The sequence below is a fragment of the Balaenoptera borealis genome (genome assembly GCF_965194805.1).
Source record: "Balaenoptera borealis genome assembly, chromosome: 21".
NCBI lineage: Eukaryota > Metazoa > Chordata > Mammalia > Artiodactyla > Balaenopteridae > Balaenoptera > Balaenoptera borealis.
Genome location: NC_138880.1, coordinates 3,255,605 through 3,281,839, shown reverse-complemented (window position 1 = coordinate 3,281,839; position 26,235 = coordinate 3,255,605). Strand labels below are relative to the sequence as shown.

The 26,235-nt window shown below is 39.1% G+C and overlaps 1 protein-coding gene across 13 annotated transcripts in view; it reads right to left on the bottom strand.

Moving 5' to 3' along the window:
* The window catches only part of PSD3 (pleckstrin and Sec7 domain containing 3), a 568,569-nt gene that overhangs the window by 120,933 nt on the left and 421,401 nt on the right, over positions 1–26,235 (bottom strand). The gene's annotated exons all lie outside the window — the stretch shown is intronic.

Sequence of the window (26,235 nt, the reverse complement as noted above, 5' to 3'; positions counted from 1 at the left end):
TCATTGTCATTTGTCTCTAGGTATTTTTTGATTTCCTCTTTGATTTCTTCAGTGATCTCTTGGTTATTTAGTAATGTATTGTTTGCCCTCCATGTATTGGCGATTTTTACGTTTTTTTCCATGTAATTTATTTCTAAGCTCATAGCGCTGTGGTCAGAAAAGATGCTTGACATGATTTCAATTTTCTTAAATTTACTGAGGCTTGATTTGTGACCCAAGATGTCATCTATCCTGGAGAATGTTCCGTGTGCACTTGAGAAAAAAGTGTAATCTGCTGTTTTTGAATGGAATGTCCTATAAGTATCAATTAAATCTGGTTTATGGTGTCATTTAAAGCTTGTGTTTCCTTATTAATTTTCTGTCTGGATGTTCTGTCCATCGGTGTAAATGAGGTGTTAAAGTCCCCCACTATTGTTGTGTTACTGTCAATTTCCTCTTTTATAGCTGTTAGCAGCTGCCTTATTTATTGAGGTGCTCCTATGTTGGGTGCATATATATTTATAATTGTTCTATCTTCTTGGATCCCTTGATCATTATGTAGCGTCCTTCTTTGTCTCTTGTAACACTGTTTACTTTAAAGGGTATTTTTTCTGATATGAGTATTGCTACTCCAGCTTTCTTTTGATTTCCATTTGCATGGAATATCTTTTTCCATCCCCTCACTTTCAGTCTGTATGTGTCCCTAGGTCTGAAGTGGGTCTCTTGTAGACAGCATATATATGGGTCTTGTTTTTGTATCCATTCAGCAAGCCTGTGTCTTTTGGTTGGAGAATTTAATCCATTCACATTTAAGGCAGTTATCGATATGTATGTTCCTATTACCATTTTCTTAATTGCTTTGGGTTTGTTTTTGTAGGTTCTTTCCTTCTCTTGTATTTAGCACTTAGAGACGTTCCTGTACCATTTGTTGTAGGACTGGTTTGGTGGTGCTGAATTCTCTTAGCTTTTGCTTATCTGTAAAGCTTTTAATTTCTCCGTCGAATCTGAATGAGATGCTTGCTGGGTAGAGTAATCTTGGTTGTAGGTTTTTCCCTTTCAGCCCTTTAAATATGTCCTGCCACTCCCTTCTGGTTTGCAGAGTTTCTGCTGAAAGATCAGCTGTTAACCTTATGGGGATTTCCTTGTATGTTATTTGTCATTTTTCCCTTGCTTTTAATAATTTTTATTTGGCTTTAATTTTTGTCAATTTGATTACTCTGTGTCTTGGCGTGTTTCTCCTTGGGTTTATCCTGCCTGGGATTCTCTGCACTTCCTGGAATTGGGTGGGTATTTCCTTTCCCATGTTAGGGAAGTTTTCGACTATAATCTCTTCAAATATTTTCTCAGGTCCTTTCTCTCTCTCTCTCCTCCTTCTGGGACCCCTATAATGAGAATGTTGGTGCGTTTAATGTTGTCCCAGAGGTCTCTTAGGCTGTCTTCATTTCCTTTCATTCTTTTTTCTTTATTCTGTTCCGCAGCAGTGAATTCCACCATTCTGTCTTCCAGGTCACTTATCCGTTCTTCTGCCTCAGTTATTCTGCTATTGATCCCTTCTAGTGTATTTTTCACTTCAGTTATTGTACTGTTCATCTCTGTTTGTTTGTTCTTTAATTCTTCTAGATGTTTGTTCTTCAATTCGTCTAGATCTTTGTTAAACATTTCTTGCATCTTCTCGATCTTTGCCTCCATTCTTTTTCTGAGGTCTTGGATCATCTTCACTATCATTATTCTGAAGTCTTTTTCTGGAAGGTTGCCTATCTCCACTTCATTTCGTTGTTTTTCTGGGGTTTTATCTTGCTCCTTCGTCTGGTACATAGTCCTCTACCTTTTCCTTTTGCCTATCTTTCTGTGAATGTGGTTTTCCTTCCACAGGCTTCAGGATTGTAGTTCTTCTTGCTTCTGCTGTCTGCCCTCTCGTGGATGTGGCTATCTAAGAGGATTGTGCAGCCTTCCTGATGGGAGGGACTGGTGGTGGGTAGAGCTGGGTATTGCTCAGGTGGTGGGTAGAGGTGGGTGTTTCTCTGCCCTCTGGTGGATGAGGCTATCTAAGAGGCTTCTGCAGGCTTCCTGATGGGAGGGACTGGTGGTGGGTAGAGCTGACTGTTGCTCTGGTGGGCGGAGCTCAGTAAAACTTTAATCCGCTTGACTGCTGATGGGTGGGGCTGAGTTCCCTCCTTGTTGGTTGTTTGGCCTGAGGCAACCCAACACTGGAGCCTACCTGGGCTCTTTGGTGGGGCAAATGGCGGACTCTGGGAGGGCTCACACCAAGGAGTACTTCCCAGAACTTCTGCTGCCAGTGTCCTTGTCCCCGCAGTGAGCCACAGCCACCCCCCGCCTCCGCAGGAGACCCTCCAACAGTAGCAGGTAGGTCTGGTTCAGTCTCCCCTAGGGTCACTGCTCCTTCCCCTGGGTCCTGATGCACACACTACTTTGTGTGTGCCCTCCAAGAGTGGAGTCTCTCTTTCCCCCATCCTGTCAAAGTCCTGCAATCAAATCCCATTAGACTTTAAAGTCTGATTCTCTGGGAATTCCTCCTCCCGTTGCCAGACCCCCAGGTTGGGAAGCCTGACATGGGGCTCCGAACATTCACTCCAGTGGGTGGACTTCTGTGGTATAAGTGTGCTCCAGTTTGTGAGTCACCCACACACCAGTTATGGGATTTGATTTTATTGTGATTGTGTCCCTCCTACCATCTCATTGAGGCTTCTCCTTTGTTTTTGGATGTGGAGTATCTTTCTTGGTGAGTTCCACTGTCTTCCTGTTGATGACTGTTCAGCAGTTAGTTGTGATTCCGGTGCTCTCGCAAGAGGGAGTGAGCGCACGTCCTCCTACCCCGCCATCTTGAACCAATCCAACAACTGCTTCTTAAGATTGACAAGAGCTGAATATTATTACATTGACCCAGCCACTGAACAGATTTTAAAATACCCCATTTTGGCAAGTCTCAGTATAGTGGTGTTTCAGGTGTACCAAAGTTGTTAAGCTAGCACCAAACTCAAGAATTATGTTATCTTGAAGGGACTCAGTCATATGAAATCCAAATTCTGAATTTAAATATAAATTGGTGGGGCTTTTGTGAATGTGTGTGTGTGTGTGTGTGTGTGTGTGTGTTTATGTGTTTGGGGAAGGGAGGGAATAATAGTTGAAAAGAAAAGAAAAACATTTTCCAGAGCAGAACTGGATTATTTACTTATGCTGAATTCAATGAGAAATAATCATGAAGAATGTGATAGTGCAGCAGTCCCCAACCTTTTGGCACCAGGGACTGGTTTCATGGAAGACAGTTTTTCCACAGACGAGGTGGGGAGGGATGGTTCAGGCAGTAATGCGAGTGAGTGATGGGGGGTATGGTTCAGATGGTAATGTGAGCGATGGGGAGCAGCAGATGAAGCTTCGCTCGCTTGCCCGCTGCTCACCTCCTCCTGTGCGGCCTGGTTCCACGGGTTGGGGACCCCTGTGATAGTGGAGTTGGACAATAAAGGTAAGCTCCAGAAATTTTCAACATCCGAATTGAAATTCTATACTTATTAAATAACAACTTCTCATTCCCTCCTCCCACAAATACTGGCAGCCAGTATTCCACTTTCTGTCTCTGTGAATTAGATGACTCTCAGTACACCACATATCAGTGGAAAGCATTTGTCTTTCTGTGACTGCTTTATTTCACTTAGCAGAATGTCCTCAAGGTCCACCTGTGTTATCACAAATGACAGGATTTCCTCATTTTTTGTGGCTGCATAACATCCCATTATATATATTCCACAACTTCTTTATCCATTTATCGATGATGGATACTTAGGTCGTTTCCATGTCTTAACTGTCATAAATAGTACCGCTTCAAACATGGGAGTGCAGATAGTTTTTGAAGTTACTGTTTTCATTTCCTTTGGATATATTCCCAGCATTAAAATTGCTGGATCCTATGGTAGTTCTAGCGTTAATTTTTTGACAGTCCTCCATACTGTTTTCCATAGTGGCTGTACCAGTTTACAATCCCATCAACACGGCATAAGGTTTCCCTTTTCTCCACATTCTTGACAGCATTTACTATCTCTTGCTTTTTTGATGACGGCCATCCCTAACAAGCATGAGGTGATATCTCATTGTGGTTTTTTATTTCCCTAATGACTAGGGATGTTGAGCATCTTTTCATGTACCTGTTGGCCTTTTAAGATAACCTCTTTGGGGAAAATGTCTATGCAAGTCTTTTGCCCATTTGTTAATTGGAATGTTTGGTTTTTTGCTACTGGGTTACAGGAGTTCTTTATGTATTTTGGATATTAGTCCCTAATCAGAATATATCGTATGCAATATTTTTTCCCCTTTGTAGGCTGCTTTTTTTTTTTTTTTGGTTTACTTTATTTTAATCTATTCAGAACAAGTTACTAAATAAAATGGCTGAATCTCTGTTCTTCACCCTAGCATCTTTTATTTTTTAAGTTTATTTATTTTTAATTGAAGTCTAGTTGATTTACCTTATTATATTTGTTTTTTCACTTTATTTCTTTTGCTGTGAAGAAGCTTTTTAGTTTGATGTATTCCCACTTGTTTTTGATTTTGTTGCTTGTCCTTTAGGTGTCATATCCAAAAAATCATTGCCAAGACCCACATCAAGGAGATTTTTCCCTATGTTTTCTTCTAGGAAGTTCATGGTTTCAGGTCTTACATTCAAGTCTTTAATCCACTTGGACTTAATTTTTGTGAGTGGTGTAAGACAAGGGTCTAGTTTCATTGTTTTACACATGAATATCCAATTTTCCCAGCAACACGTATTAAAGAGACTTTTCCCCATTGAGTATTCTTGGATCCTTTGTAAAATACTAGTTGACCATATATGCTTGGGTTATGCTGGGATCTCAGTTCTGTTCCATTGATCTATTTGTCTGTTTTTATGCCATTACCATACTATTTTCATTCCAATAGCTTTATAGTATAGCTTGAAATCAGGAAGTGTGATGCTGCCTGCTTTGTTCTTCTTTCTCAGGATTGCTTTGGCTGTTCAGGGTCTTTTGTGAATTCATATAAATTTTTTCTACTTCTGTAAAAATGCCATTTGGAATCATGACAGGGACTGCAATGAATCTATAGATGTTTTTGATAGTACTGACATTTTAACAATATTAATTCTTTCAATCCACTGATATGAGATCCTTTCCATTTATTTGTGTCCACTTTGATTCCTTTCATCAGTCTTAGAGATTTCAGAGGAGAGATCTTTAACCTCCTTGGTTAAGTTTATTCCTAAGTATTTTATTGGTTTTGATGCTATTTTAAATGGTATAATTTTAAAAATTTCTTACTCAGATTAATTCACTGTAAGCTTATAGAAATGCCAATGGTTTCTCTATATTAATACTGTATCCTTTACTGAATTCATTGATTAGAATTAACAGTTTCTTGGTGGAGTTTTTAGGATTTTCTAAATATAATATCACATCATCTGCAAAAAGAGACAATTTTACTTCTATCTTTCCAATTCTGATGCCTTTTATTTCCTTTTCTTGCCTGATTGCTCTGGTAAGAACTTCCAGTACTATGCTGAATAGGAATGGTTTGAGTAGCCATCCTTCTCTTATCCTGATTAAAGGAAAACCTTTCAATCTTCAATACTATGACATTAGTTTTGGCCTATATGTCCTTTATTACACTGAGGTACTTTCCTTCTATACCTAAATCGTTATAAGAGTTTTTATCATAAACGAATATTGAATTTTGTCAAATGCTTTTTCTGCACCATCTGTAAGATGATCACATTACATTTTTTCATTCATTCAATGTGATGTAACACATTGAGTGACTTCTGTATGTTGAACCATCCTTGCATCCAAGGTATAAGTTTCACTTGATCATGTTAAATAATCCTTTTAAGGTGTTGTTGAATTTAGTTTGCTAGTACTTTATTGAGAATTTTTGTATCTATATTCATCAGGGATATTAGTCTGTTTTCTTTCCTGGAATTGTCCTTTCCTGGCTTGGGTTCTGAGGAAATACTGGCCTTGTAAAATAAGTTTGGAAGTGTCCCCTTCTCTTTGAATTTTTGGAAGAGTTTGAGAAGAACTGGCATTAATTCTTCTTTAAATGTTTCACAAAATTTGCCAGTGAAACCATTTGGTTCTTGGATTTTCTCTGGAGGTTTTTCATTACTGATTCAATCACCTTACTAGTAACTGATATATTCAGACTTTCTATTTCTTCCTGATTCAGTCATGGTAGTTTGTCTGTTTCTACGATTTTTTTCCCCATTTTCTCTAGGTTGTGCAGTTGTTGGCATATAGTTGTTCTTCAATTCATTTTATTTCTGTGGAATCAGCTGTAATGTCACCTTTCTCATTTATAATTTTGTTGATTTGGTCCTTTCTCTTTTTTCCTTGGTTAATTTTGTTTATCTTTTCAAAGAACCAATGCCAAGTTAGGGGCATCTTTTCTATTGTTTTCCTATTCTCTATTTCAATTATTTCTCCTCTAATCTTTACTATTTCCCTCCTCCTACTAACTTGGGGGTCAGTTTGCTGTCCTTTTACTAGTTCATTAGAGCACAGAGTTAGGTTTCTTATTTGGGATCTTCTTTACTTCTTAATGTGGGCATTTATTGCTATGAACTTCCTCCTTAGAACTCCTTTTGCTACATCCCACAAGTTTTTGTATGTTGTGTTTCCATTTTCATTTGTCTCAAGGAACCTTTTTATTTCCCCTCTAATTTCTTCTTTGATCCATTCACTGTTCAGGAGAGTGTTGTTAATTTCCATGTATTGGTGAATTTTCCAATTTCCCTTTTGTTATTGATCTCTCACTTCATATCAGTGTGGTCAGAGAAGACAGTTGATATGATTTTAATCTTTAAGACTTCTTTTGTGGCCTAACATATGGTCTGTCCTAGAAAATGTTCCATGTGCACTTGAGGAAAACATGTATTCTGCCACTGTAGGAAAGAATATTCTATATATGTCTGTTAGGTCCATCTGATCTATAATGTTCAAATCCACTGTTTCCTTATTGATTCTCTGTCTGGATGATCTAACCATTGTTGACAGGTTGAGTCATTAAAGTCCCCAATTATTATTGTGTTGTTGTTTACCTCTTTTAGCTCTCTTGTTATAGTTTTTGGTTTATGTATTTAGGTGCACTGATGTTGGGTGCATAAATATTTACAATTGTTATATCTTCTTGAGTTATTATTACTTTATCATTACATAACATTCCTTACATACTTTTACAAGTTTTAGTTTCAACTCTATTTTTTCTGAAAGAAGTATGGACCTAGTCCTGCTTTTTTTGTGGGGAGGGGGTTACCATTTGCTTGAAGTATCTTTTTCCATCCCTTCACTCTCTATGTGTTTTTAAGGCTAAGATGAGTCTCTTTTAGGCAGCATGTTGTTGGATCTTATTTTTTAATACAGTCAGCCATTCCATGTCTTTTGATTGGAGAATTTAATCAATTTAGGTTTAAATTACTATTGATAAGTAAGGATGTACTATTGGCATTTTGTACATTGCTTTCTGGTTTTACTGTAGATCCACTGTTCCTTGATTTTTATACTGCTGTCTTTTTTGTGTTTTGATCTGGTATCAGTATGCTTTACTTCTTTATCATGTTCTTTTGTGTAATTACTACAGGTTTTTCTCTTTGTGGTTATGTGATTTACATAAAATATCTTAAAATTATAGGAGGAGGAGGATGTGCTCAGCTACCCTAACAAACTCATTAAAACTACAACTGCATACAGAATGACTCTTGCTGAAATCAACCTGGGGACTAGTAGGATGGCACTTCCACAACCAAGCTATAAAGAAAGATCCACATGGAGTCTGGTAAAAGGGAGGAGGAGCGATCTGGTCAGGACCCACACTCCTAGTGGGGTACAGAGAAAAGGAGGGGATATCACAGGCTTAGGGATCTTACCTGGGGACTGAGGGGTTCAAGCCACATATCAGCCACTGCAGCCCTGGGGTCTGACACCAGGAAGATGAGCCCCCTTTGCTGGTTTGAAAACAAGCAGAGCTTACCAGCTTATAGAAATTGAGACTCCACTCTTAAAGACCACATGCGTAGACTTGCTTACTCTCAGACACAGAATGAGGACAGCAGACTGAAAACTGCCTGGAGCCCTGGCTGGCTTTCCAGCACTGCCCCAGTGCACCCACCAACCCGCATCGGGCTCTGGTTCCAGCCCCTCTTGCTCTGGAGCTGCATCCCACAAAGGTGGAGGCCACTGCTGCCAATGACAGAGAACACTTGGAGGGAATGGAGCCAGCATGGTCGCTGGCCCTGCCTCTGACCAGAGCAGAGGTAGCCATTGCCAGAGCACGCACTGGTGCACACACTCAGGAGGGAGCAACACTAGCTCTAGCTCCAAGGCTGAGACTGCCACCACCAGAGCATGTATCAGTGTGCATACTTAGAAGTAAGCGAGGTTAGCTCCAGGGCTGAGACTGCCATTGGCAGAGCACGTATCTTTGCACACACTTGGGAGGGAGGATTCAGCTCAGCAGTGTGGCATCAACCTCTCTGGCACTGACCAAGCCTCTAACCAAAGCAAGCACACCATGAGGAAAAGGTGAAACAAGCCCAGAAGTACAGCTTGAAACCCTTGAGACCTGGAAATGACCCCACCCAAGACAGAGACCACCATCATACCCAGGAAAAATCCAAATACCTCAGGGCTCCTGCTCCAGCCCCACAGGCCCTGCCCAGGCTCCAATACAGATGTGACTGCCATGGAATAGAGGAAAAGACCTGGCTCACAACTGGCTCTGTCTCCAGCCCCTCCAACTCCAGTAATACCTCCTACCAAGATGGCAGCTGCCAGAGGACCCCAGAAGAAGATGAGGTCTGAGCTCACTTCAGATCTAGCTCTGTCACCAAAGCCACTGGGTACACTCACACTGCAGAGGGATGCTCCCACACAAGGACATGCCTTCAACACTGGGATAGGTAAACGTTTCACCTAATTTCACAGAGCAGAGAAAGTTAAACAAAATAAGAATAGAGGAATATGTTACAAAAGAAAGAACAAAACAACAAAAGAACCCTAAAAAACCCTAATGAAACAGAGATAAATAATTTACCTGATAAAGAGTTCAGAGAAGTAGCAATAAGAATGCTAACTGAACTTGGTAAAAGAACAGATGAACACAATGAGAACTTTAATAAGGAAATAGAAAATATAAAAAAGAACCAATCAGAGCTGAAGATACAATATCTAAAATGAAAAATACACAGGTGGGAATTAACAGGAGATTAGGTGATGGAGAAAAAAACACATAAGCGATCTGGAAGACAGAATAATGGAAATCACCCAATCAGCACAGCAAAAAGAAACACAAATTTTTAAAATGAGGATAGTTTAAGGGGCCTCTGGGACAACATCAAGCAAACTAACATTTGCATTTTAAAGATCACATGCTAGGCCATAAAACAAGTCTCAACAAATTTAAGAGGTTCAAAAAGAAAAATGGAGAATACACAAATACATGGAGACTAAACAACATGCTACTGAAAAACCAATGGCTCAATGAAGAAATCAGAGAGGAAATCAGAAAATACCTTGAGACAAATGAAAACAAAAACACAACTTTCCAAAATATATGGGAAACAGCAAAAGCGATTCTAAGAGGGACGTTTACAATGATACAGGCCTACCTCAAGAAACCAGAAAAATCTCAAATAAACAACCTAATCTACCGTCTTGGGAAATTAGAAAAAGAAGAACAAACAAAGCCCAAAGTCAGCAGAAGGAAGGAAACAACAAAAATCAGAGTGGAAATAAATAAAACAAAGACGAAAAACAATTGAAAAAAAAATCATTGAAGCCAAGAGCTAGTTTTTTTGAAAAGATACACAAAATTAATAAGCCTTTAGCTGGACTCTTTAAGAAAAAAAGAGAGTGGACCCAAATAGACAAAATAAGAAGTGAAAGGAAGAAATTACAACCAATATTCAAGAAATACAAACAATCATAAGAGAATACTAAGAACAGTTATATGTAAACAAATTAGACAAATTTCTAGAAGAAATGGATAAATTCCTAGAAACATAAAATCTTCCAGTACTGAATCAGGAAGAAATAGATAATCTGGACAGATTACTAGTATTGAACATGAATTAGTAATCAAAAAACTCACAACAAAGAAAAGTTCAGGACTGAATGGATCCACAGAGGATTTCTATCAAACATATACAGAAGAGTCCTCCAACTATTCGCAAAAAATTAAAGAGGAAACACTCCCAAATTCCTTCTTAGAGGTCACCATTACCCTGATACCAAAACCAGACAAAGACACTACAAAAAAAGAGAAAACTACAAGCCAACATCTTTGATGAACACAGAAGCAAACATCCTCAACAATGTATTAGCAAACCAAATTCAACAATATATTTAAAAGGACCATACACCATGATCAAGTGGAACTTATTCTAGGGATGCTAGGATGGTTCAGTATCCACAAAACAATCAATGTGGTACACCACATTAACAAATCAAAGGATAAAAATCACATGATCATCTCAATAGCTGTAGAAAAAGCATTTGACAAAATTCAACACCCATTCATGACAAAAGCTCTCAACAAAGTTGGTATAGAGACTCTCAGGTTTTCTGTATTTAGCATAATGTCATCTGCAAAGAGTGACAGTTTTACTTCTTCCTTTTCCATTTGGATAACTTTTATTTCTTTTTCTTGTCTTGTTGCTATGATTAGGACTTCTAATACCATGTTAAATAGAAATGACAACAGTGGGCATCCTTGTCTCATTCCTGATTTTAGAGAAGCTTTCAGCTTTTCACCATTGAGTGTGATGTTAGCTATGGTTTTGAAAAAATGGCCTTTACTATGTTGAGATAGGTTCCTTCTACACCAACTTTTTTGAGTGCTTTTACCATGAATTCAATAGAATTCCTAAGCTTTACACTTTTACTTTTCCTCCCCCTCACATTTTACATTATTGATGTTACAGTTTACATATTTTTATACTGCATAACTAATAACAGATTACTGCAGTTATGATTTTTACTATCTTTGTATTTTAACTTTTAAAATAGAGTTCTAAGTGAATTATACACCACCATTACTGTATTACAGAATCCAAATTTGACTAAATATTTACAATTACCAATGAGTTTTAATGATACTATCCATAAAATTCCATTCTAAGAACGCCCTTTAGCATTTCTTGTAAGGCAGATCTAGCCGTAACAAATTCTCTCAGCTTGTTTGTTTGAGGAAGTCTTAATCCATCCTCAATTGTACGTACAATTTCTCCAGGTACAGTAATCTTGGTTGATCATTTTTCTTTCAATACTTTAAGTACGCCATCCCATTCTCTTCTGACCTGAAAAGTTTCTGTTGAGAAATCCGCCTAAGTACTTTGGGGGTTCTCTTGTATGTAACTTCTCTTTTCTCTCACTGCTTTTAAAATTTTCATTGCCTTTGACTTTTGATAATTTAATTATAATGTGTCTAGGGGTAGCCCTATTTGGGTTTAACCTATTTGGGGTCCTTCGGGCCTCTTAGATCTGGACATCTATTTGTCTTTACAGGTTTGGGAACTTTTCAGCTATTATTGATTTAAATATGCTTTCTGTCCCTTTCTTTTTCTCTTCGCCTTCTGGAATTCCCATAATAAGAATATTGTTTCTTTTCACTGTGTCCCGTAAGTCCCGAGGGCTTTCTTGACTCTTTTTCATTTTTTTTTTTTTCCTCCTCTGACTGCTTAATTTCAATTTTCCTATCTTCCAGGTCATTGATGCTATCTTCTGCATTGTGAATTCTGCTTTTGAGGCTCTCAATTGAATTCTTTAGTTCAGTTATTGTGTTTTTTGGCTCTAGGATTTGTTTGGTTTTGACGGTTACTATTTCTTTTTTATTGAAGTATAATTGACATGCACATTACGTCAGTTTAAGGAGTAGAACTTAGTGATTTGATGTCTATGTACATTATACAATTTTCACAATAAGTCTAGTTGCCATCTGTCAATATACAAAATTAATGCAGTATTACTGACTATATTTCCCATGATGTACATTATATCCCATGACCTATTATTCCTTTCATAAGTGAAAGTCTGTACCTCCTGATCCCCTCTTCCATTTCTCATACCTCCTATCACCCCTCAACTCTGGGAACCATCGATCTGTTCTCTGTATTTATGAGTCTTTGTCCATTTTACTTTTTTAAGATTGCGCATATAAGTGAAATCACACAGTATTTAACATTTTTGGTCTGACTTATTTCACGTAGCAGAATATCCTCAAGATCCATGTTAAGTCAGTACAAATGGCAAAATTTCATTTTTTATTATGGCTGAATAATAGTCTTTTGTAGACACAGATATAGATATAGAGTTATATATACATACCACATCTTCTTTAACCATTCCTCTATCGATGGACACTTAGGTTGCTTCCATATCTTGGCTATTACAAATAATGCTGCAATGAATATGGTGGTACATATATCTTTTCGAGTTAGTGTTTTTGTTTTCCTCAGATAAATACCCCAAAGTGGAATTGCTGGATTGTATGGTGTTTTTAATTTTTTTGAGGAACCACCAGGCTGATTTCCATAGTGGCTGCACCAATTTACAGTCCCACAACAATGCACAAGGGTTCCCTTTTCTCCACATCCTCATTAACACTTACCATTTTTTGACTTTCTGATATTAGCCATTCTGACAGGTGTGAAGTGATATCTCACTGTAGTTTTGATTTGCATTTCTTAAAAATTAGTGATATCGAACATCTTTTCATGTGCTTGTTGATGATCTATATGTCTTCTTTGGAAAAAATGTCTGTTCAGCTATTTCTGCCGTTATTTGCTTGAATCTGTTTTCTGCTCCTTTCTTTCTCTCTTCTCCTTCTGCAATTCTACAATGCAGACTTTAGTGCACTTGATGTCATCCCACAGGTGTCTTAAAATGTCCTCATTTTAAAAAATTCTTTTTTCTGTTTTGTTTGGGTGATTTCCATTCCCCTGTCCTCCAGATCCATTCTTCTGTATCCCCTTGTCTGCTGTTGATTCCCTCTGGTTTATTTTTCAAGAAAGCTATTATATTCTTCAGCTTTTAAAATTCTGTTTGGAACTTTCTAATATTTTCTTTCTGTTTGTTGAATTTCTTACTGTGTTCATCCATTCTTCTCCTAAGGTCACTGAGCATTTTTATGACCATTACGTTGAATTCTTCAAGAGGTAAATTACTTAACTTTGTTTCATTGCAGGCTTTTTCCCCCCCAGGGTTTTACCTTGTTCCTTCGTTTAGAACATATTGCTCTATTTCCTGATTTTGCTTGACTCCCTATTTCTTTTAGTCAAAACAGCTATTTCTCCCTGTCATGAAAGACTGGCCCCATGTGGGAGATGAACTCTATTATATAATCTTGCCCTAGTTCTTAGCTGTCTCTCAAACTATGTCTTTGCTTGTTTCAGCTCCATGGGGTTCACAAACACAGCCCCTTGTTGGGCTGAGCCTGTCGTTCAAGGTATGTCTCCTGTGTGGGCTGGGGGTGCCCATCGGCTCTGGTGGGTGGTGTGAATGGTGTGGGGTGGTGGAGCTGTCTGTCCATTGGCTCTGGCTGGGTCACACAAGTGGCAGGAGGCTACTCACTCTCCACATTTGTCAGTGTCACATGCAGGCGGCACAGGGACAGGCTCAGAACTTTCTACCCACTGGGACTGTTGGTGCCATGGAGGGAGCAGCTTGCCCACCAACTCTCTTGGTGCCGTGCACCTGTGGCTCAGCACTAAGGGGCAGGTTTCCATTTCTTTGTTGAACTTATTTGTTCATGCATTGTTTTCCTAATTTCATTTAGTTGTCTGTGTTTTCTTGTAGTTCATTAAACTTCTTTAAGAGGACTGTTCTGAATTCTTTGCCTGACAGTTCATAGATCTCCATTTCTTTAGACTCAGTTATTAGAGCCTTATTAGTTTTTTTTGGTGGTGTCATGTTTACCTCATTTTTCATGATCCTTGATTCCTCAGGTTGGTATCTGCACATTTGAGTAAGTGGTCTCCTCTTTCAGACTTTGCAGGTTCACTTTGGCAGAGACAGTTCTTCATTAGTCAGCTCAGTTTGATTTCTGGACATGTCTGCTGGTAACATCCTCAGGCAGGTGGGGGCTGCTATTATGGTCTATTTGGAGGCGAGCCACCTGTCTGAGCTCTGAGATTGGGGATGGGGATGGGTGTCACTGGCTGAGAACAGCTGGATAAGATGGTTGGCTTGGTTCCCTGCCCAGGTAAGGCTATCAGATGGGCTTCACAGTTGCCTGGATTCTCTGGTTAGGCTCACTAGATAGTCAGGTCTGGTTACCATACTCCGTAGTAGATGGGGCTATGAATTAGCTTCCCTGCTCTGGAAGGGCAGCAGGATGGGACCCAGGGTCTGCAAGGTTCATTGTTTGGGACCCTGAATCAGTCAAGAGCGTGCCCTGAAAATCTTAGTTAGATGAAGTTACCGGTTTTGCTTTGTGGGTGGAGGAAGCCTTGGGCTACGCTCCGTGTTCAGTACCACAGTAGCAGGGCTGTGGATGGGCTGCACAGCTTCCTGGGTGCTCTGGTAAGGTTCCCTGGTTGGGTGGGCTGAAAGCTGTCTTCAGCAGAAAGTGAGGCTATGAATTAGTTTCTCTGCCTGAACTCAGCAGGAAGAGCAGCTCCAAGGCCACTGACACTCTTTGTGTGTAGCCTTGACTCAAGCTATTGACTCAATTGTGTGTAGCCTGTGCCCCAAGTTCCCTGGCCAAAGAGGGTCAATGGCTTTGCTCTAGGGGGTGATCAGCTCTGCTTACCCTCCTCCTCTCGGCTTGAGCATTGGTGGATTATGCAGCTTCCAGGTGTCCTCAGCAGCCCTTCCTGTCAGATGGGGCTGGGGGCCACACTCTGCAGCAGGTGCAACTAGGACTCAGCTCTTCTGCCTGGGCTTGAGCAGACAAGGCTCCAGGGCCGCAGAATTCCTCTTCTGGGGACCTCGTTTAGGCAGACCTGCTGAATTGCCCTGGTCAGACTGAGCCACTGACTTGGTTCTGCAGATGATCAAAGCTGCTGGTTGGGATTAATAATTGGCCCTGCAGGTAGGAACTCAGTCTGCCAAGATCCTCGTGATGGTTATTGGAAGCCCCTGCCCCTTTCCCATCTCAATTACATGCCCAGTATTGAGACCCAAGACTCCCAGGTGATTCCCAGGTGCGAGATCAGAGCAAGCTCCTGAAAAGAAATGTACAATGCTGGGGGGTGGGGGTTTCTGGTTGGTCACTGGTTCTCTTTTCTCACTGGGGGAGCCACAGGCTCAGGGGAGACCTTTCTACATGGTGGATGCTGCACTGGCTTGGGGGAAGGGCCATGCAGTCGGCCTGTAGCCTTTCCTCTTACCCTTCTAATGCAGTCTGTCTCGTCTCTGAGGCACAGAGGTGCTTCAGACTCCCCTCTATGTTCCAGGAATCTCTCAGTGGTGTCTTTTTCGAAGAGCTGTTACTTGTTGTTCTTGTGAGGGGGAGTAAAGTCAGGAACAACTTATGCTGCCATCTGGGTGATGTCTTTTTTTAAAATTGAAGTACAGTTAATGTATAATATTATATATTACAGGTATACAATATAGTGATTCACAATTTTTAAAGGTTATACTCCATTTATAGTTATTATAAAATTTTGGTAATATTCCCTGTGCTGTACAATATATCCATGTAGCTTATTTTATACATAGTAGTTTGTACCTCTTAACCCCCTACCCCTCTGTTGCCCCTCCCTTCTTCCTTCTCCCCACTGGTAAACACTAGGTTGTTCTCTTTGTGAGTCTGTTTTTTTGTTGTTGTTTTTATATTCACTAGTTTATTTTTTAGATTCCACATATAAGTGGTATCACAGAGTATTTTTCTTTCTCTGTATGACTTATTTTACTAAGCATAATACACTCCAAGTCCATTCACGTTGTTGCCAATGACAAAATTTCATTCTTTTTCATGGCTCAGTAGTATTTCAGTGTGTATGTTTGTGTACCACATCTTTATCCATTCATCTGTTGATGGACACTTACGATGTTTCCATATCTCGGCTACTGTAAATAATGCTGCTATGAACACTGGGGTGCAGGTATCTTTTTGAATTAGTGATTTTTCAGAACACAGAATTTTAAGTTGGTGAGTTTTTTCTCTCAACACTTTAACTGTGCCACGATACTCTCTTCCTGCTTACTAGTCTGCGAAGTCAGATGTTCTTGTGTTTGTTCTTCCATAGGTAAGGTGCTTTTCTCCTCTAGCTTCTTTCAAGACTTTTTATCTTTGATTTTCTGCGGTATGTGAATGATATGCCTAGGTGTAGTTTTTGTCACACCTCTAATTTTTATCCTGCTCGGTTTTCTCTGAGCTTCCTGGATCGATGGCTTGGTGTATGACATTAACTTGGGGGAAATTCTCAGTCATTGTTGCTTCACGTGTTTCCTTTGTCCCCCCCTGCCCCACCCCGTGTCTCTCTCTCTCTCTCTCTCCTCTTCTCTTTCTGGCACTCATTATCTGTATCTGTTTTTAATCGTTGGTAGTCGTCCCACAGTTCTTGGATATTTTGTTCCTTCTCCTCTTCCTAGTGAATTTTCTCTTTGCTTTTCCATTTTTGAAGTTTCTACTGACATATTCTTAAGCTTGCAGAGATTCTTTTCTCAGATGTGACCAGTCTACTAATGAGCCCATCGAAAGCATTCTTTACTTCTGTTATAGTGTTTTTGATCTCTAGCATTTCTTTTTGATTCTTCTTAGATTTCCATTTCTTTGCTCACATGGTCCATCTGTTCTGCATGCTGTGTACTGTACTTATTAGAGCCCTTGGCATATTAATCACTGTTGCTTTATGTTCCTGGTCTGATGATTCCAAATCCCTGCTATATCTGAGTCTGGTTCTGATGCTGGCTCTGTCTCTCCAAACCATGTTTATTACCTTTTAGTATGGCTTGTAATTTTCTCTTGAAAGTCAGAATCAATGTAGTGAGTAAAAGGAACTGCTATAAATAGGGCTTTAGTAATGTAATGGTAAGGTGGGGAAGGGAAGCATTCTACAGTTCTCTGATTTGGTCTCAGTCTTTAGTCAGCCTGCGGCTGTGAACTGTGAACTTCATATGAGCGTCTCAGTACCCACCCCCAGCATCAAACAGAACACCCTCTACCCTCTGCCTGAGTGTGTGGCAAACCCAGAGGGTCAGGCTTTCCTCTGCTCCGTTAGTTCTGGTTTCTCTGTCTGTATTCAAGTTAGGCGGGCTGAGCTCAGCAAGCCTGGCAGTCACTCAGGTTCCCACTGCATTTTCCAATCTAACTTTCTCGGGTGCCTTGCACTTTGGGTTACACAGTGGATGACTGACTTCATTTGACTCAGTTTTTTGTGTACGTACTTCTCTTGCCAGAACATTAAAGACAGGAGTGGGGTATGAATCAGGTCATCCACCTTGAGCATCCGATCAATACCATGAACATCATCCTAACTTAATTTCTTAACCTCACAACCACCCTAAAAAGATAGAGGTTATCAACTCACTGAAAAACCAAGCTTCAGACAGGTCAACCTCACATGGCAGGTAACAGGGGGCCTCCCTGATTAAAAAGATTTGAAAGTCACTGCACCATCCACAGGGATGCCTGTTGAGCACAGTAGGCTGCAAGTGGCCAAGCCCTTGCTTGTCTCCAGGAGGGAGTCATTGCCAGCTCAGAAATGATTACAAGGAGCCTTTAGCTGCCAGGCAGTGCCCTAGGCGGTGGGAAGATCAAAATGATTAAGACCCTTTGAGGGACTCATAGTCCAGTAGGGAAAAAAAATACAAATAACAATGGGTAATGTTTTTATAAAAAGGAGTATTATAATATGCACCTTAATAGAGTTGAGCACAAAACAGTGTAGGACCAGAGAAGAGGGAAGAGTTCATATCAAATATGCCGAATCACAAGCACAAGGAATCTGTATGGAGACTAATGAATGGGGTGATGGATTGTGATAGTAATTATACAGCTCTGTAAATTTACCAAATAACATGAAATCAGACACTTAAATGGGTGAATTTTATAGTATATAAATTATACCTCAATAAATCTGTTTTTAAAAAATGAATATAGTGGTTGAGTGCAGGCACAGAATACTAAGTTGAATATCAACCCAATATTGTGAACAGGTGATTGTTGGAAAATAAAGTGAAGAATAAACTTATAAAAAATGTGCTGACTTGTCATGGGGCTTCGATTTTACATCATATGGCACAAGGCAGGACGAGTTTAAAATGGATCTGTGTTTGTCACTTAACAAAAATAAAAAATAACAACCATGAAGTTAAATTTTAAAATTTTGATGAAAACAGGAAATACATTTTATTTTCTAAAATTATCTTATTCTGACACAGGCATCTTAACTGTAAAAAAGAGAATACGCTTTTATTAAAAATGTCAAGCTTCATCATTAGCCCTTTAATACTAACAAGAATGCTGCCAGCTGGGAGGAGGATGTAGGCTTTCTGGAATAAAGGATCTGACTGCATGTTTGATGACTGTAGCACCCCTTCCAAACTAAGAAAAACTTAACTGTAGATGTTAATATGGTTTTAACAAAAAGTTGTTGGAAATACACTGGGGTCAAGACAGATGTCAGATGTTTCCAGAAGGTGTACTATGAAATTTTTAATGGGCAACTAAAAATAACTTCCTTATTACTGATCAGGCTAAATTTTGCAACTATGAAAATGTAGGTTTGTGTGTATATCACAATGCACACATGCAAAATGCTCAATGAAATCCAAACACCTATGGTCTGAAATGTCCCAGGCACTATGTGAGCCATTGTATGCATATTATGCTTCATGTAGAAATTATATTTATTGTATTTTCCTCTGTATCATTCTTTAACAAAAATCAAAGGCTTAGCAATTGATATAGATGATATAAAATTCTAAATCATCAGCATATTAGGAAAAAACACTTTCCTTATATCCCAGCCTTTATAAGTTTTTGCACCTTAGGGATTTAAAATTGCTTTGGGATGAGTGGGCTACTAACATTACAGCCATATTCCATTTGCTCTCCAACCTGTCTGCTCAGCATATTCTGCAGTTAAAGATAATATTTGTAAATTACATCACTTTCATCATCATCTTTGTGGATACTAACGCTGTTACAACAATAAAATCCATAAAAATTCTAAGTATCCATCTCAGTCTCATCATTGAGATGCCACTTACACAGAGGGTGGACTGGGTGGACTTTTTTTTTTTTTTTAACTTGCCCTTTTAAAGCTAAACATTGGATGACAAACGTGTACAGTTTCCTATCTACCTGAGTTCAACATATTTGAGATGGCTGAAAAAAAATAGGTACTTACAGATTAAATGTTAAGTGTGAACTATGATTCAGATTCTTAATAAAATTATACTTCACAGAGCTATGTAAGAGACTCTTCCCTAATTCTAAACCTTGAAATCTTCCTTCAGATATCAAAATCCAGGAGATTGATCCATGTTCAATATCATTTTTAGCCAACAAATTTTTAAGTGAAATCACTTCTTCAGCTCAAAATCTAATTCAAGGGCTTCCCTGGTGGCGCAGTGGTTGGGAGTCTGCCTGCCGGTGCAGGGGACGCGGGTTCGAGCCCTGGTCTCGGGGGATCCCACGTGCCGCGGAGCGGCTGGGCCCGTGAGCCACAATTACTGAGAGGCCGCGGTGGTGAGAGGCCCGCGCACCGCGATGAAGAGTGGCCCCCGCTTGCCGCAGCTGGAGAAGGCCCTCGCACAGAAACGAAGACCGAACACAGCCATAAATAAATAAATAAATAAATTAAAAAAAAAAATCTAATTCAAGTTAATGATCACCTTTTTATAACTAAGGCATTGCTTTTCTTTCCTTATCCTATATTCAAAGTATTTTCAATGAATTTATATATAGAACAATCAAACCAATAACATCCTTTACACATCCCTTACACATTTACCCTTAGTTAATATACATATAGGTTGTCTTCTAAATTTGTGAATTCTACCTAATATTAACATTAGAATTATTGTTACGCTAAGAGTCCAGCATGATTAGTATTCTCCAGTTTGGAATGTGAGGGTGATCTAACTGAGCAATGATGGTGGACTTGTCAAATCTTATCCTTTCCTAGTATTTCAATGAGCGCAATGTTTAATAGTATGAGCACCCTAAATGGATAATTGAGTTTTAACCCTTCTTTATAGTCAAATATCTCACACAAACAGTTTCATTAATTTTTCCATGGTTCTCTCTCTACCAATAATTCCTCATGCCAACCCTCCTACCTCTTTCCCCAAATATACACACGCCAATATTTCTTTATATACTTATTATACTCACTGTATGTACAACCACTGTCCAACTTACGGCAACTTCTCTGTCTCAGTTTTCTCACTAGTAATTATGATCAACCTACAGATTGGCTATTTTGAAGTTTAAAACAAGAACTAATCTTGGACATCTTAGATCAAAGTACCGCATAAATGTCTTGATCCAAAATAACTTGTCTGAGTAAGAAAGTTTTCCTTTATCTACATCTACTATTAAGAAACACTATCGTGATTAATAATTTCATACATCTAGATTCATTAGGACATTAGGATAATAAAGTTATCTAACAGAATAAGTAACTACAAAAATGAATTACCATGATTTATCCCTTTTACAGAAATAAAACAATTTTACTTCAAGGTAAAAAAATTTTAAAATAAGACAAAGAAATGCCCTTTTCTTTAGGATATAAGTTCAAATATAAAAGGTATACATAGAAAATTTCAATTTTTCTTCCTGGAGGACTCTAATGTTGGCAAATAAAAAATCAGGGAGAATTGTAACATGAGAAAATGATAAAACTTAAATGCAAGGTGATAAATTATATTCATCAGCTAAAGGTGCCTTATCTAAATCAGTCTAAGTTTGAAAGACAATCTTGAGAGAAAATAAACTATCCTTTTGAGATGGCCATTTCCTAAAGAGCAAGAATTGAGACTACATTTTAACTGATATGTATTATTAACTAAAATAAAATTAGAATCAACACTGTGTTAAATAAAATACAAAAAGGGACCAGGTAATAAAAATAAAAGAGTTCTAGAAGAGTTCTTTTCTTAGAAAAAGGCTTTTATCAGAGGCTACATAGCAAAGAGACTTTGGAAGCAGTTGTCAATGTTGGATTCAGACCTTTGGACTGGACAAAGAATTAAAGCACCACATAAAAGACAAAGCAGTCCCACTGCCTTTATCATTCTCTAACAACACACACAGACATAAACACAGGTACACACACCCACAGGTACTCACAGGCAGTGTCACCCAGGTAAAGAAGAGGGAGAAAATCTTTGCAGAGCCTTCTCTACTTCCTAAAATCAACCAATAAATGGGTAGCACTGGTTTCCTGAAAAGACTAGTCATAACTAAAATTCATTTAAAAAATGATAAAGAGGCCAAACAACAAACTATTGGTATTTAAAAAACCACACTTCTGAAAGCTGAGGGCTTCCATAACACATGATCTGAAAGACAGAAAGGCCCCAATGTGCCAGGATATCACCTATCAGAGCCAGGACAATTCGATATAAGAGGGCAAATAGAAAATAATTTAATTCAGAAGCAAAGACAAAGGCATTAAACTGCTCTGGTAAATTGAGTTATAGAGTAACATAAAATAGCAAAAATTATTCCATGATACAACGTTGTAAAAATGCTTATTCAGAGCTAAAAGAACAACTATGCATAATGATAAGCAAGGTCAATAATGCTGCAACCTACACACTGAGGGAAGAAGCATGAGAGTGGAGGGGTCCAAAAGTATATTATTTAAATCTAATACTGTTGTGTCTGTTAAAAATGAAGCTGGATATGTGAATTTTTAATATTTCTTAAAACTAGGGTAAGGGAGATTTCTTACAATCCTAAATACAATAAAGCAGTACATATGAAAGTCCAAAGTAGAAGACCATTAATTTTCCTAATGAACAATACTGCACTTTTATTTTGCTTTTCTGTTAACTGCTGTATTCTCTAAAAATCCTCAGGTAGCTAAATTTTAAGCAATTCTAACAAGTTATAAGTGCCTGTATCCACTTCAACTCACCTTACCATCCCATCCCAATCAGACAGAGTAAACACTCCTCACTTAAAAATAAATAAATAAACATGTCTATTAGGCTGTAAGATTTCTTAAGGCCAGGGAAAATGTCTTAATGCCTTTTCTTCTCTGCAAATTTCCAGCATACCGCCTAGCACAAAGAAGCTTTATGAATAAAGAATAACTGAGCAAAGGAAGTGGGGAAGAAATGGTGACTCTCCTGCACAAGGGAGCCGAGACCTTCCACAGGCAGTCTGGCTACTTGCACTTCTCACTACAGCTTTTACGTTTTTGTCTTTGTACAGTCTGCTCCCTCCAACCGCCCCCATGTTGTGTTCTTCTTAGGCAGAGAACCTCTGTCTTTTTCATATTTGTATCTAGAGCTCAGCACTGGGCCAGGCACAGAAGCAGCTGCTTCAAAGGTTGTTTGTGGAATAGATTAATGATTAGTAATTCTAGGAGCATTTCACGAGACTAAAAACTTAATATAAATCTCTCTTAATACACATTCAGATGTGACCCCTGCCCAGCAAAGACTTGATAAGAGTATGTGGCTACAAAAAAGTGAAGCAGCATGGCGCTGCCAAGGGGAGCCAGGTAGCTGGGAAAACTAATCCTCGCTTTGCTCCTACACTGATTGTGTAACTCCGGATCTGTTAGTAAGTGCTTCTTGACTTCATTTGCCTAATACATGAAAGAAGAACACTGGACTGGAGTAGTACTTTTCAAAAAATTTTCTTCAGTACAGATTACTTAGGAAAAGCAAAAATAAGTAGAACACCAAATACATATTTCAAAAAGATAAAAATGGGGCTGCTTTGGTCATTTGAAATAGGTGTGACACTTGTGTGAGGTAGAACTGTGTCCCTGTCATCTTCCCCTTTTCCCTCACTCACATCACCTAGGGAGGCCCCCAGACATCTCCCTGAACCCTAAGGCTCTATGGAACCCATTTAGACAACCAATGAACTCTAAGTTCCCTCCAGCTAAAGCATCCCATAATTCTATGATTTGATTTCTTCTAAGGCTCTAAAATCAATGTCATATCCCATTTACCACCACATCAAAAAGAATAAGGAGGACTCCCTCTTGTGAGAGGCACCAGGATCACAACTAGCTACTGGACAATCATCGACAGGAAGACACTGGAACTCACCAAAACAGATACCCCACATCCAAGGACAAAGGAGAAGCCACAATGAGACGGCAGGAGGGGTGCAATCACAGTAAAATCAAGTCCCATAATGGCTGGGTGGGTGACTCCCAGACTGGAGAACACTTATACCACAGAAGTTCACCCACTGGAGTGAAGGTTCTGAGCCCCACGTAAGGCTTCCCAACCTGGGGGTCTGGCAACGGGAGGAGGAATTCCCAGAGAATCAGACTTTAAAGTCTAATGGGATTTGATTGCAGGACTTTGACAGGATGGGGGAAAGAGAGACTCCACTCTTGGAGGGCACACACAAAGTAGTGTGTGCATCAGGACCCAGGGGAAGGAGCAGTGACCCTAGGGGAGACTGAACCAGACCTACCTGCTACTGTTGGAGGGTCTCCTGCGGAGGCGGGGGGTGGCTGTGGCTCACTGCGGGGACAAGGACACTGGCAGCAGAAGTTCTGGGAAGTACTCCTTGGTGTGAGCCCTCCCAGAGTCCGCCATTTGCCCCACCAAAGAGCCCAGGTAGGCTCCAGTGTTGGGTTGCCTCAGGCCAAACAACCAACAAGGAGGGAACTCAGCCCCACCCATCAGCAGTCAAGCGGATTAAAGTTTTACTGAGCTCCGCCCACCAGAGCAACAGTCAGCTCTACCCACCACCAGTCCCTTCTATCAGGAAACTTGCAAAACCCTCTTAGATAGCCTCATCCACCAGAGGGCAGACAGCAGAAGCAAGAAGAACTACAATCCTGCAGCCTGTGGAACAAAAACCACATTCACAGAAAGACAGACAAGATGAAAAGGCAGAGGGATATGTAGCAGATGAAGGAAAAAGATAAAACCCCAGAAAAACAATTAAATGAAGTGGAGAGAGGAAACCTTCCAGAAGAAGAATTCAGAATAATGATAGTGAAGATGATCCAGGACCTCGGAAAAAGAATGGAGGCAAAGATCGAGAAGATGCAAGAAATGTTTAACAAAGACCTAGAAGAATTAAAGAACAAACAAACAGAGATGAACAATACAATAACTGAAATGAAAACTACACTAGAAGGAATCAATAGCAGAATAACTGAGGCAGAAGAACGGATAAGTGACCTGGAAGACAGAATGGTGGAATTCACTGCTGCAGAATAAAATAAAGAAAAAAGGATGAAAAGAACTGAAGGTAGCCTAAGAGACCTCTGGGACAACATTAAACACAACAACATACGCATTATAGAGGTCTCAGAAGGAGAAGAGAGAGAGAAAGGACCAGAGAAAATACTTGAAGAGATTATAGTCGAAAACTTCCCTAACATGGGAAAGGAAATAGGCACCCAAGTCCAGGAAGTGCAGAGAGTCCCATACAGGATAAACCCAAGGAGAAACATGCCAAGAAACATAGTAATCAAATTGGCAAAAATTAAAGATAAAGAAAAATTATTAAAAGCAGCAAGGGAAAAACGACAAATAACATACAAGGGAACTCCCATAAGATTAACAGCTGATTTCTCAGCAGAAACTCTACAAGCCAGAAGGGAGTGGCATGATATACTTAAAGTGATGAAAGGGAAGAACCTACAACCAAGATTACTCTAGCGGTAAGGATCTCATTCAATTTGATGGAGAAATCAAAAGCTTTACAGACAAGCAAAAGCTAAGAGAATTCAGCACCACCAAACCAGGTCTACAACAAATGCTAAAGGAACTTCTTTAAGTGGGAAACACAAGAGAAGAAAAGGACCTACAAAAACAAACCCAAAACAATTAAGAAAATGGTCATAGGAACACAGATATCAATAATTACCCTAAACATGAATGGATTAAATGCTCCAACCAAAAGACACAGGCTTGCTGAATGGATACAAAAACAAGACCCATATATATGCTGTTTACAAGAGACCCAATTCAGATCTAGGGACACATTCAGACTGAAAGTGAGGGGATGGAAAAAGATATTCCATGCAAATGGAAATCAAAAGAAAGCTGGAGTAGCAATACTCATATCAGATAAAATAGACTTTAAAATAAAGAATGTTACAGGAGACAAGGAAGGACACTACATAATGATCAGGGGATCAATCCAAGAAGAAGTTATAACAATTATAAATATATATGCACACAATATAGGAGCACCTCAATAAATAAGGCAACTGCTAACAGCTATAAAAGAGGAAATCGACAGTAACACAATAATAGTGGGGGACTTTAACACCTCACTTACACCAATGGACAGATCATCCAAAGTGAAAATAAATAAGGAAACAGAAGCTTTAAATGACACAATAGACCAGATAGATTTAATCGATATTTATAGGACATTCCATCCAAAAACAGCAGATTACACGTTCTTCTCAAGTGCGCACAGAACATTCTCCAGGATGGATCACATCTTGGGTCACAAATCAAGCCTCAGTAAATTTAAGAAAATTGAAATCATATCAAGCATCTTTTCTGCCCACAACGCTATGAGATTAGAAATGAATTACAGGGAAAAATACGTAAAAAACACAAACACATGGAGGCTAAACAATACATTACTAAATAACCAAGAGATCACTGAAGAAATCAAAGAGGAAATCCAAAAATACCTAGAGACAAATGACAATGAAAACACGATGATCCAAAACCTATGGGATGCAGCAAAAGCAGTTCTAAGATGGAAGTTTATAGCTATACAAGCCTACCTAAAGAAACAAGAAAAATCTCAAATAAACAATCTAACCTTACACCTAAAGGAACTAGAGAAAGAAGAACAAACAAAACCCAAAGTTAGCAGAAGGAAAGAAATCATAAAGATCAGAGCAGAAATAAATGAAATAGAAACAAAGAAAACAATAGCAAAGATCAATAAAACTAAAAGCTGGTTCTTTGAGAAGATAAACAAAATTGATAAACCATTAGCCAGACTCATCAAGAAAAAGAGGGAGAGGACTCAAATCAATAAAATTAAACATGAAAAAGGAGAAGTTACAACAGACACCGCAGAAATACAAAGCATCCTAAGAGATTACTACAAGCAACTCTATGCCAATAAAATGGACAACCTGGAAGA